This window comes from Moschus berezovskii, chromosome 5 (genome assembly GCF_049115385.1).
Source record: "Moschus berezovskii isolate FMDL1 chromosome 5, NW_MosBer_1.0, whole genome shotgun sequence".
In the NCBI taxonomy this organism is placed as follows: Eukaryota; Metazoa; Chordata; class Mammalia; order Artiodactyla; family Moschidae; genus Moschus; species Moschus berezovskii.
This window is the reverse complement of record NC_142464.1, coordinates 57,576,980-57,587,830: the sequence shown is the minus strand read 5'-3', so window position 1 is coordinate 57,587,830 and position 10,851 is coordinate 57,576,980.

The window sequence follows — 10,851 nt, the reverse complement described above, 5'->3', positions numbered from 1 at the left end:
TTCCTACTGTTTGATATCACACAGCTAATAAGGGAATACTTTGTATTAAGGACTTTTGACACTTTCAACTAAATACTGTTATTTACTGTAGCTACTCCTGAATTACAACTTGTTTTTGTTTACATGATGTAATTTAAATATATATTATTATTTTTATATACTGTGGTTTTATATAGACTACAAAATTTAAAATGCTATTAAAACAAGGTATCCTTAAAGTTTTCTGTTTTCTCTTCCACAGTGTGTCTCATGTATGTAAAACATGTAGAATGAACAGGTATACCATGATGGTATTGCAGGTTTTGTTACAGACCATCACAATAAAGTGACTCACACAATTTTTTTTATTTCTCAGTGTATATAAAAGTTATGTTTACACTGTAAACATTAAGTGTACAATAGAATTATGTTTAAGAAAACATTTGTCATGTTGTCTCATGCTCAGTATGTCTGACCCTTTGCAACCCCCTGGACTGTAGCCTACCAGGCTCCTCTGCCCATGGAATTTTCTAGGCAAGAATACTGGAAAAGATTGCCACTTCATTCAGGGATCTTCCTGACCCAGGGATTGAACTGTGTCCATGGGATTCTCCACCCAAGAATACTGGAGGGGGTTTCCATTTCCTTTTCCATTAAATAGATATTCATTGCTAAAACCCTGGAGAAGGAAACGGCAGCCCACTCTAGTACTCTTGCCTGTAAAATCCCATGGATGGAGAAGCTTGGTAGGCTACTGTCCATGGGGTCGCAAAGAGTCAGACACGACTGAGCGACTTTACTTTCACTTTTTCACATTGCTAAAAAAAAAATGCTAACCATTATTTGAGCATGCACATATGCACACTCATATACCTGTGAAGCACAGTAGAAGTAGGCACAATAAAACAAGGTATGCCTGTATAAGGTTCTAATACGAATTTTTCTAAAAGTTAATCTATTTTTGGATTGTTGGTCCAAATCTTTGGGAAGAGTTTCCCAGTAGTAATGCAAAATATCAACTGAATCAGGGCCTTCTTTGTGGACAGAAGATGAAGCTTCATTGTAGTTATTTACAGGTGTAAGTAAAAGATAATTTAATATTAGATCACCATTGCGAAGGGGTTTCCCTGGTGGCAGATGGTAAAGAATCTGCTTACAATGCTGGGGACCAGGGTTCCACCCCTGGGTCAGAAAAATCCCCTGGAGAAGGATATGGCAACACACTCCAGTATTGCCTGGAGAATTCCATGGACAGAGGGGTTTAGCAGGCTATAGTCCATGGGGTCGCAAAGAGTCAGACAAGACTGAGCGACTAACACGTAGCACACACACACACCCACCTCTTTGTGAAACTTACCTGTCAAATTAACATTAACTTCCAACAGTTGGAATATCATCAGAAATGCTTGTCATTCAGTGTTAAAGGTGGACTGGACTCTCTCTACACCCAAGTATACCAGATCAATCTTTTTCCTTATTGCTCTTTTTATTTCTGTTACAGCATTACACCTCTTTCCTCTCTCTCTCCCCTTCCTTCTCTCTTTTTCTGTTCACTCCATTTCCCTCTATGCTTTATCTCTTTTTTTAAATAGGAATTAAATTCACATTTACTGAACAAATAAAAAGACTGCGTGACTATTGTGAAACATTTTACCAACAAGGATATTATTACATGGCAGATGCTTTTACTATTCCGGAATTACTAGTTTTGAATAAATTGCTTACTTTTAAAATTATGTTGCCACAAAACTTCATATTAGATCATTTGAGAGTAGTTCTGGGTAGATATCTTTATATATGGTAAAAGTAAATTTTAAGAGAAAATCTCAAAATAAATATTCGTATCTATTTGATAAAATCAATAAATAAAATTAGGGGTAAGCGATTTGTTACTTTTTTTTCGTTAAAGTTAACTGAATAGAAAGAAAATTGTTTCTAACTGAAGTGTAACTTTTAAAATTTCAAAGTACACAACGTGAATAATTTGAGATGCAATATGTTTATCCCATTATACTTTCAATCATATCTTAATTTCACTCATTGTAATTTTAGATTGGCTATCACTTCAAAGGCAGAGGCACCAGAGATCAAATTGCCAACATCCGCTGGATCATGGAGAAAGCAAGAGAGTTTCAGAAAAACATCTATTTCTGCTTTATTGACTATGCCAAAGCCTTTGACTGTGTCGATCACAATAAACTGTGGAACATTCTAAAAGAGATGGGAATCCCAGACCACCTGACCTGCCTCTTGAGAAACCTGTATGCAGGTCAGGAAGCAACTGTTAGAACTGGACATGGAACAACAGACTGGTTCCAAATAGGAAAAGGTGTACGTCAAGGTTGTATATTGTCACCTTGCTTATTTAACTTATATGCAGAGTACATCATGAGGAACGCTGGGCTGGAAGAAGCACAAGCTGGAATCAAGATTGCCGGGAGAAATATCAATAACCTCAGATATGCAGATGACACTACCCTTATGGCAGAAAGTGAAGAGGAACTCAAAAGCCTCTTGATGAAAGTGAAAGAGGAGAGTGAAAAGGTTGGCTTGAAGCTCAACATTCAGAAAACAAAGATCATGGCATCTGGTCCCATCACTTCATGGGAAATAGATGGAAAAACAATGGAAACAGTGTCAGACTTTGTTTTTTGGGGCTCCAAAATCACTGCAGATGCTGATTGCAGCCATGAAATTAAAAGACGCTTGCTCCTTGGAAGGAAAGTTATGACCAACCTTGATAATATATTAAAAAGCAGAGACATTACTTTGCCAACCAAGGTCCGTCTAGTCAAGGCAATGGTTTTTCCCGTGGTCATGTATGGATGTGAGAGTTGGACTGTGAAGAAGGCTGACTGCCGAAGAATCGATGCTTTTGAACTGTGGTGTTGGAGAAGACTCTTGAGAGTCCCTTATACTGCAAGGAGATCCAACCAGTCCATTCTAGAGGAGATCAATCCTGGATGTTCATTGGAGGGACTGATGCTAAAGCTGAAACTGCAATACTTTGGCCACCTCATGCGACGAGTTGACTCACTGGAAAAGACTCTGATGCTGGGAAAGGTTGAGGGCGGGAGGAGAAGGGGACGACGGAGAATGAGATGGCTGGATGGCATCACCGACTCTGTGGACGTGAGTTTGAGTGAACTCCGGGAGTTGGTGATGGACAGGGAGGCCTGGCGTGCTGTGATTCATGGGGTCGCGGAGAGTCGGACACGACTGAGCGACTGAACTGAACTGATCGCTTCAGTATTTTCCACTTTTGAGAAATGTTGATAATAATTTTCTACTTCAACAGCCAGAAAAAATACTTGCGAAGTCAACCCACAGATGGCGCTCACAGTCAGTCAGACAGTGAAAGTCGGTCATTCGTGTACGACTCTGCGACCCCATGGACTACGTCCATGAAATTCTCTAGGCCAGAATACTGGAGTGGGTAGCCTTCTCTTCTCCAGGGGATCTTCCCAATCCAGGAATCGCACCCAGGTCTCCCGCATTGCAGGCAGATTCTTTACCAGCTGAGCCATGAGGGAAGCCCGACTGTGGCATCTGGTTAAACATTGACAATTCTGTTAAAAGATTGAGTTCTATGGAAACGGATTTAGTCAGCTTTCAGTGAGTGTCATAATAACCTCAGTGTAATGCATATCTTAAATGAGTAGTCGTAGAATGTGTTCTAAAACTCATCAAGTTTTATTGGAACCTGATAGGTTTTATTTCCGGCAGTACAGGTACAGTGAATCATAGGGAAAAGTGTAGGAAAAAAAAGTTCAATGAGGATTCAACCTTGAGTTTTCTGTTCATTGGAAGCCTCAATTAGGGATAAGGCACATATATAAGATTTATGTCTTTCCCTTATAAGACCCAAGGTGACTTATACACTACCTATTAAAACAAACATCATTAAACAACATCATCAACAGGTAAACAACATTAAAACAAACAATGAAAGCGTAACCATAGCTCTTAACGAAAGGGTAAAGATCAAAAAACCGACTTGTCTAAATTAGTCCTTTGGAAAAAGATCAGTTGACATTATGAAATGTTATTTTGAAGGAAAGAAATATGCTAATGTGGTTAGTTAAAATTCAGGAAAGAATGTGGAATAGCAGATCAACAGAATCTTGGCAGAGGTTTCTAAATGCCCTTCTTCTATTACCCCTACTCTAGGCATGATTCACTGCTAGCCTATAATATATATATGAAGCAAATAGATGTCAACTGTCTTTCAAAAAATACTTATTTGAAAATTGTATGTGTGATTTTGCAAAAAATTTTACCTTTCTTTGTTATATAAGAACATATATCATGAAAGTTGAGACACCCAGTTCAGAGAACATTGGCTTAATTTTGAATAATAGATTGGCTCAATTTAGAAAAAAGTAAACTAATTTACTTAAAATAAGATTTCATAATTTGAATATTTTAAGTAGCTTATCACTAAGCGTATCTTGTTATATATTATACAATAGAAATATATATATATATTTCAATTCAAAAGATGAATTCATCTTTTCTTTCCAGTTCAGGAATTTAAGGCAAAAGAACAAATTATGAAAAAGTAAAGTTTATGTGCTATTTCCTCAGAAAGCTTCATTCATCACTAACATCATAAACTATACTAGTATTCTAGATTTTACTAATTCTTCTTTATTTTTGAAAGTGATTTTAAGAGAGCAGTTTAGTATTCCTTTCATTAGAGTATGAGGGTTGAAACATTTGACTTAACAGAAGATACAGCAAGTCTTAAAGTGGTCCTAGCTTTCTCAATTCTGAGAATGATACACAGCTTTAAATATAGAAATGAATGTTGATTGAGGTGAAAATTATTTCCATCAATGCAAAGTAGTGAAACTTGACAGCATTCCTGTAGTTTATTCTTTCATTGCCCTGAATCAAAACAAAGTTCATCTTATTGATGCTATTCCCATGTATCCAAATATATAAATTTGGAGCCGGAGGAAATTGGGGCACATAAGTGGAAAAGGGGAGCTATAACCTATGTTTTAAGAGTCTAGTCTCTGCCTCCAATAACTGTGACAAAATCTTGCTTCTATGAATGACTCCCTTTGCAAACTGCAAGCATCCTCTGTTCTTTAGTCTCCTGTATCTTTAAATAGTGAAAGTTGCTCAGTCATGTCTGACTCTGCGATCCCATGGATTATACAGCCCATGGAATTCTCCAGGCCAGAATACTGGACTGGGTAGCCATTCTCTTCTCCAGGGGATCTTCCCAACCCAGGAATAGAACCCAAGTCTCCCACATTGCAGGCGGTTTCATCTTTAAAAAGCAATAATAACAATACCCATTTCTTGTTGTAAAATGTGATATGTGATAATCTGTAACTTTGCATCCAGGTTAATTACTATTATAATCTTGATATTTTTCTCTGGCAAAAATTTTAATGTATAGATTTAGCATGATTTTGCATACCGGGGAACTTGGACTTGCCCTATATTTATAAGGGACACTAAAAGTTACAGTCTCTCATACCTTGTTAGAGCTGGCAAATTGTAGAAAGGACTATGTTCTTGTAGTCTGGGGTGCTGAAACTGATGTTGTTTTTGTATTTTTTTAATTAACTGACAAAAGCCCACATGTTAATTTTCAGGAAATGTGGTGAATATGGTCTTGAATTAGCTAAACCAATTTCCATCATGTCTCTCTTATTTGACTGTACAGAAATAGCATGGGACTAAAATGTCACTCATACATTTGAGTAAAATTCACTCAGCCTGACTACCAGGCACCACAGGATCAATTATTCTTTCTATAGCTCTAAGTGGTACTCGGATTAACTAATTGCTCCACTAAGTTGAGTATTTACAAAGTGGGTTGGTTTTACTCACCTAGTTTCTCCTTAGTGTTCATTGTAATATTATCATGTTAAGGTACCATTTCATTATTGTCAGGAGACAAACCCTATACACAAAAAATTAACAAAACTCACCCATTGGTTAACTTGTTCAATTCTCAGATGAGTTTTGTACTGGTTCTTAAAGTTTCTTATAATGGAATTTGTATTTTCCTGACATCATTGAGCATCTTATCAGAGGTTAAAGGAAAAAAATAAAGGTGAAAAGGTCAAATTAGAGGATACCTCAGAGTCGGACACAACTGAAGTGACTTAGCAGCAGCAGCAATATGAGGTACATAGGTCTGTCACTGGAAGTCTAAATTATCAACGATTGTGGAATAAATAATGTTATCTTAGAGTTAATAAGCAACCATTGTATTTGAGCAATAATATGCAAGAAGATTGATGAGATACAAAAATATGCACAGATAATAAAGGATTGTGAGATGTACTGGAAGATACATGCTAACATTTCATGTAATCTCTGAATTAAGAAATGAACCTGTAGCACTTTCGTTGTAAAAGTTAGTACTGTCTAGAGCAATATGTGCAATAAAGAGTTAAATGCAAAAATTACAGAGACAGACCACTTTATTGGGGTCAAAGTATGCCCAGAAGAGATGAAGGAGTAAGCACCATGGAGGAAACTTTGTTTCATTTTGTGGGGTTAAGGTCTAGGGCAATTGCCCTAAACTCTGAACTTTCTTATCCTGAAAGAGTTCTTCATATGGGGTTTAGGAAAAAAGAGAAGAAAATAATTTTCCACCAAAAGAAAAATGAAAAGAAACAAAGCAACACTGAAAAAACTTGTTTTATAGTGAGTATCATCTAGGTTGGGTTGAGAGGCTGGCAAGGAGTTAATGAAGTTGAGGAAACAGCGAGCATCCACAGAATGTGAACCATGAACTTTCAGATGTTCAAGCTGGATTCAGAAAAGGCAGAGAAACCAGAAATCAAATTGTCAACATCTGTTGGAGCTTCGAAAAAGCAAGAGAGTTCCAGAAACATCTATTTCTGCTTTATTGACTATGCCAAAATCTTTGACTGTGTGGATTACAACAAATGGTGGAAAATTAAAAAAAAGATGGGGATACCAGACCACCTGATCTGCTTCCTGAGAAATCTGTACACAGGTCAAGAAGCAACAGTTAGAATTGGACATGAAACAACCAACTGATTCTAAATCAGGAAGGGAGTACGTCAAGGTTGTATATTGTCACCCTGCTTATTTAATTTATATGCAGAGTACATCATGAGCAATGCCGGGCTGGATGAAGGACAAGCTAAAATCAAGATTGCTGGGAGAAATATCAATAACCTTAGATATGCAGATGACACAACCCTTATGGCAGAAAGTGAAAAAGAACTAAAGAGCCTCTTGATGAAAGTGAAAGAGGAGAGTGAAAAGTTGGCTTAAAGCTCAACATTCAGAAAACTAAGATCATGGCATCTGGTCCCATCACTTCATGGCAAATAGATGGGGAAACAGTGTCAGACTTTATTGGGGGAGTGGGGAGCTCCAAAATCACTGCAGATGGTGACTGAAGCCATGAAACTGAAAGACACTTGCTCCTTGAAAGAAAAACTATGACCAACCTAGACAACATATTAAAAAGCAAAGACATTACTTTGCCAACAAAGGTCCATCTAGTCAAAGCTATGGTTTTTCCAGTAGTCATGTAGGGATGTGAGAGTTGGACCATAAGAAAGCTGTGCACCAAAGAATTGATGTATTTAAATTGTGGTGTTGGAGAAGACTCTTGAGAGTACCTTAGACTGTGAGGAGATCACACCAGTCAATCCTAAAGGAAATCAGTCCTGAATATTCATTGGAAAGACTGATGCTGAAGCTATAACTCCAATACTTTGGCCACCTGATGCAAAGAACTGATTCATTTGAAAAGACCCTAATGCTGGGAAAGATTGAAGGCAGAAGGAGAAGGGGACAACAGAGGAAGAGATGGTTGGATGGCATTACCGACTCAATGGACAAGAGTTTAAGTAAACTCGGGAAGTTGGTGATGGACAGGGAAGTCACGGGTGCTGCAGTCCATGGAGTCACAAACAATTGGAGACGACTGAGTTACTGAACTGAACTTTAGGCAGAGAGAATCCCATGGTATGTAAAGCAGCATGGCGCATTCAGGGGATGGCCAAACATTGTGGTTTGAATTGTTCCCAAATAATAGTCTTTTGTCTAAACTTTCTATTTAAGAATCCAACTAAATAGTGTTTGTAATGGGAGGAACAGCATTCCAAGAAACAGCAAAGTTTGTGCTTAGGCAAAAAGAGTCAGTGGTTAACTTAACCACACTCCTATTTAATGCAGAAGATGTAGGTTACAATTTATTACAGAATTGCTATCCAAATCCAGATGGCTACTTACATATTCAATATATTTGTTGCTTCATTTAAAATATATTTTATTTTTTAAGTTAAGCAGAGCTTTGCATATGATAACTGAAAAAAAAAACTGTACATGAAATGTGTTTGTGAGCAAACATTCAGTTGAGGCTACTGTCTGTTATCTTCTTGAAAGCTCATTTTACATGAAGTAGAAAGAACAGCAGAAGAGAGAGAGAGAATGAAAATATCTATTGTAGATTTATGTGAAAAGAAAAGAGTGATGAGATGGAAAAACATAGTATGGACCTTACAGGGTCAGGCATCTGATTCAAAAACAAGGAAATGTTTTTGCATTATGAAAAGTACAGACTAATAGACATGAAAAAAAAATCTGAAGCACATCAACTGGAAATACAACCTGCAAAATGGTAATGTCAGATGAACGCGTCTGTGCCTTGCTGTAAATGTACCTCTTGGCAGGTTTCTGCGTGTATTTCCTTTTTAAAATTTGCCTACAGATAGGTTATTAAAGTCATTGCAAATCAGAGCATGTCTTTCCTGTGGCACAAATTGAACTATACACAAACAGAGGCAAAAGTAAGGATGAGAGCATGTAGGGGGCAGAGAGAAAGCTTTTTTTTTGTTCCACCTTAACACTGAGATATGGTTCTATACAGTTATATTTGATTTGAAGCAAAATTTGATTTAAAATGCTATGATGAATTACCTTGAAATAAATATGTCTGTAAGGTAGTTTGACGCAAAACTGTGAATGATTTTGTTGATTTGTATTAGTGCTGTTAGTAGGCTGGAGAACTTGCTTATAATTTATGTAGGGTGATCATTCTCTGCAGGTGCATAGGGTCATCCTAGTTTATGCCTGATGTTCTGAACTGGTATGAATTAATATTCTGACCTCTTTCAGCTCAAAACATCCCTCTGGTAGGATCTAATGTATGTGTGCAAGTGTATGTGTGTGTGTGTGTGTGATTAGTTCTCATTTACCCCAGCATCAGTTCCACTTTGTCTTCAGCAAAAGAATTTTTCTGATTTCCTTGCTATTTTGTCTTTTTCTTGCCAACACTTTTGAAGTATAATTTCAAACTTAGACAGGTCAAAGGTAACAAATGAGTAACCAGGTGGTAATCATTGCCCTCTCAACCGCCTGAAGAATTTCTGTCTCCTTTGTTTCTCTATTACTGTAGTTTCTGGAAAATGTATTCAATAATCTATAGTCTACCTAATTTTCCAGAGCACATGAGCAGCAAATACAACATATGAGTTTATTTCTTGGCTATAAACCACTTTTCTCCATTTAGTTCTTGCTTTCTTACCTTCTCCTGTTCTTCAGTTTTCAATAAATTTTGATCAGTGACTCACGATCCCTGACAGCTTGTAAATTGCTTGAAAATATCCTGTGCTTTATAAGAACACGAAATATGAATACTAAGCAATGCTTCTTCCAGAGTTCCAGGTGTGTTAATAATCATGTAAGGTGCTTATTGATTTATATAAACCTAAATAAATATGGAGAACTATTTGAATTAAAAAAGGGTTCCTGGGAATACTTGACTCTCTCATGTGGTGGTTAATAATGGTTGAAGGGGTAAGCTGAATAGTGAGTTCTGTTGAGTTCTTCGGCAGATCTATGAAAGTATTTTTACCTACAGAAAGAAATCACCCTTTAAGATATTACAGTCAGACTTCCAATCCATCCATACTTTAATATTCTCACACATTTTAACATAATTCTAGCCTAACAACTATAACAAGACATATTTCAGGTCACTGAATTTTCAAAGATTCTTTTAGTGGGAATATTAATAGAGAAAGGATAAACTGTTCTATCCAAGGCAATGGAAATTTTGCCAAGAAGAAAGAAATTGTTTCAGCAAATTCAGGAAGCAAAGGTATTACTGATATGCAAATGACCTAAGGATGGAAAGGAGAAAGGGTGTAGTATTCCAAATTTTGATAAATTCCATAGCTATTAGGTTTAGCTGTGGGTTTCAAATTTTAGATATGTGAAAAATATCCATAATGTTGCATTTACATGTATCCATGTGGGACCCTGCAGTGATGTTCCTCTGGGCCTGGCCCCGTGTCCACTGTGAGCTTAGTCCTTCGTATGCTGTGCATAGAGGTGATCTGTGCATATACTGCTCAGTGACAGCAGGAGATATAAACCATAAGCCAGAGATTCTCAGTTCAACAAACCATTTGGACATCTGTGTAAAGAATGATGTACAAGATAAGCATAAGTCTTTAGAAGAGAAAATGAATGTTGTAAAGCCCTTTTGTCAGACCTTAAAATTGTTTAAAATAACATTAGAGACTCAATATTATTTGATACTTTTTATACAGTTTCAGTTTATAATTAGGTTAGGTTCTGTAGGGAGGAAGGGGAAAAAACTGATCTTTATTAGGAAACTCATACATTTATTTAGTACTTTCATGTAAATTGAATGAATATGCATTTTGTGTAAAAGAAAACAACATTATTAGGCTATCAGGTAAATGCAGCCATGTCTTAAATACTGGCATTACCAAATTGGCCTTTATGTCTTCAAATGCGCAATCAATATGTGACCTATGTTTTACAGGTGATGAACAAGTCAAATTCAAGGGTGCCTAGAAAATCTCTTAACCTTAGAAATACAGATATTTT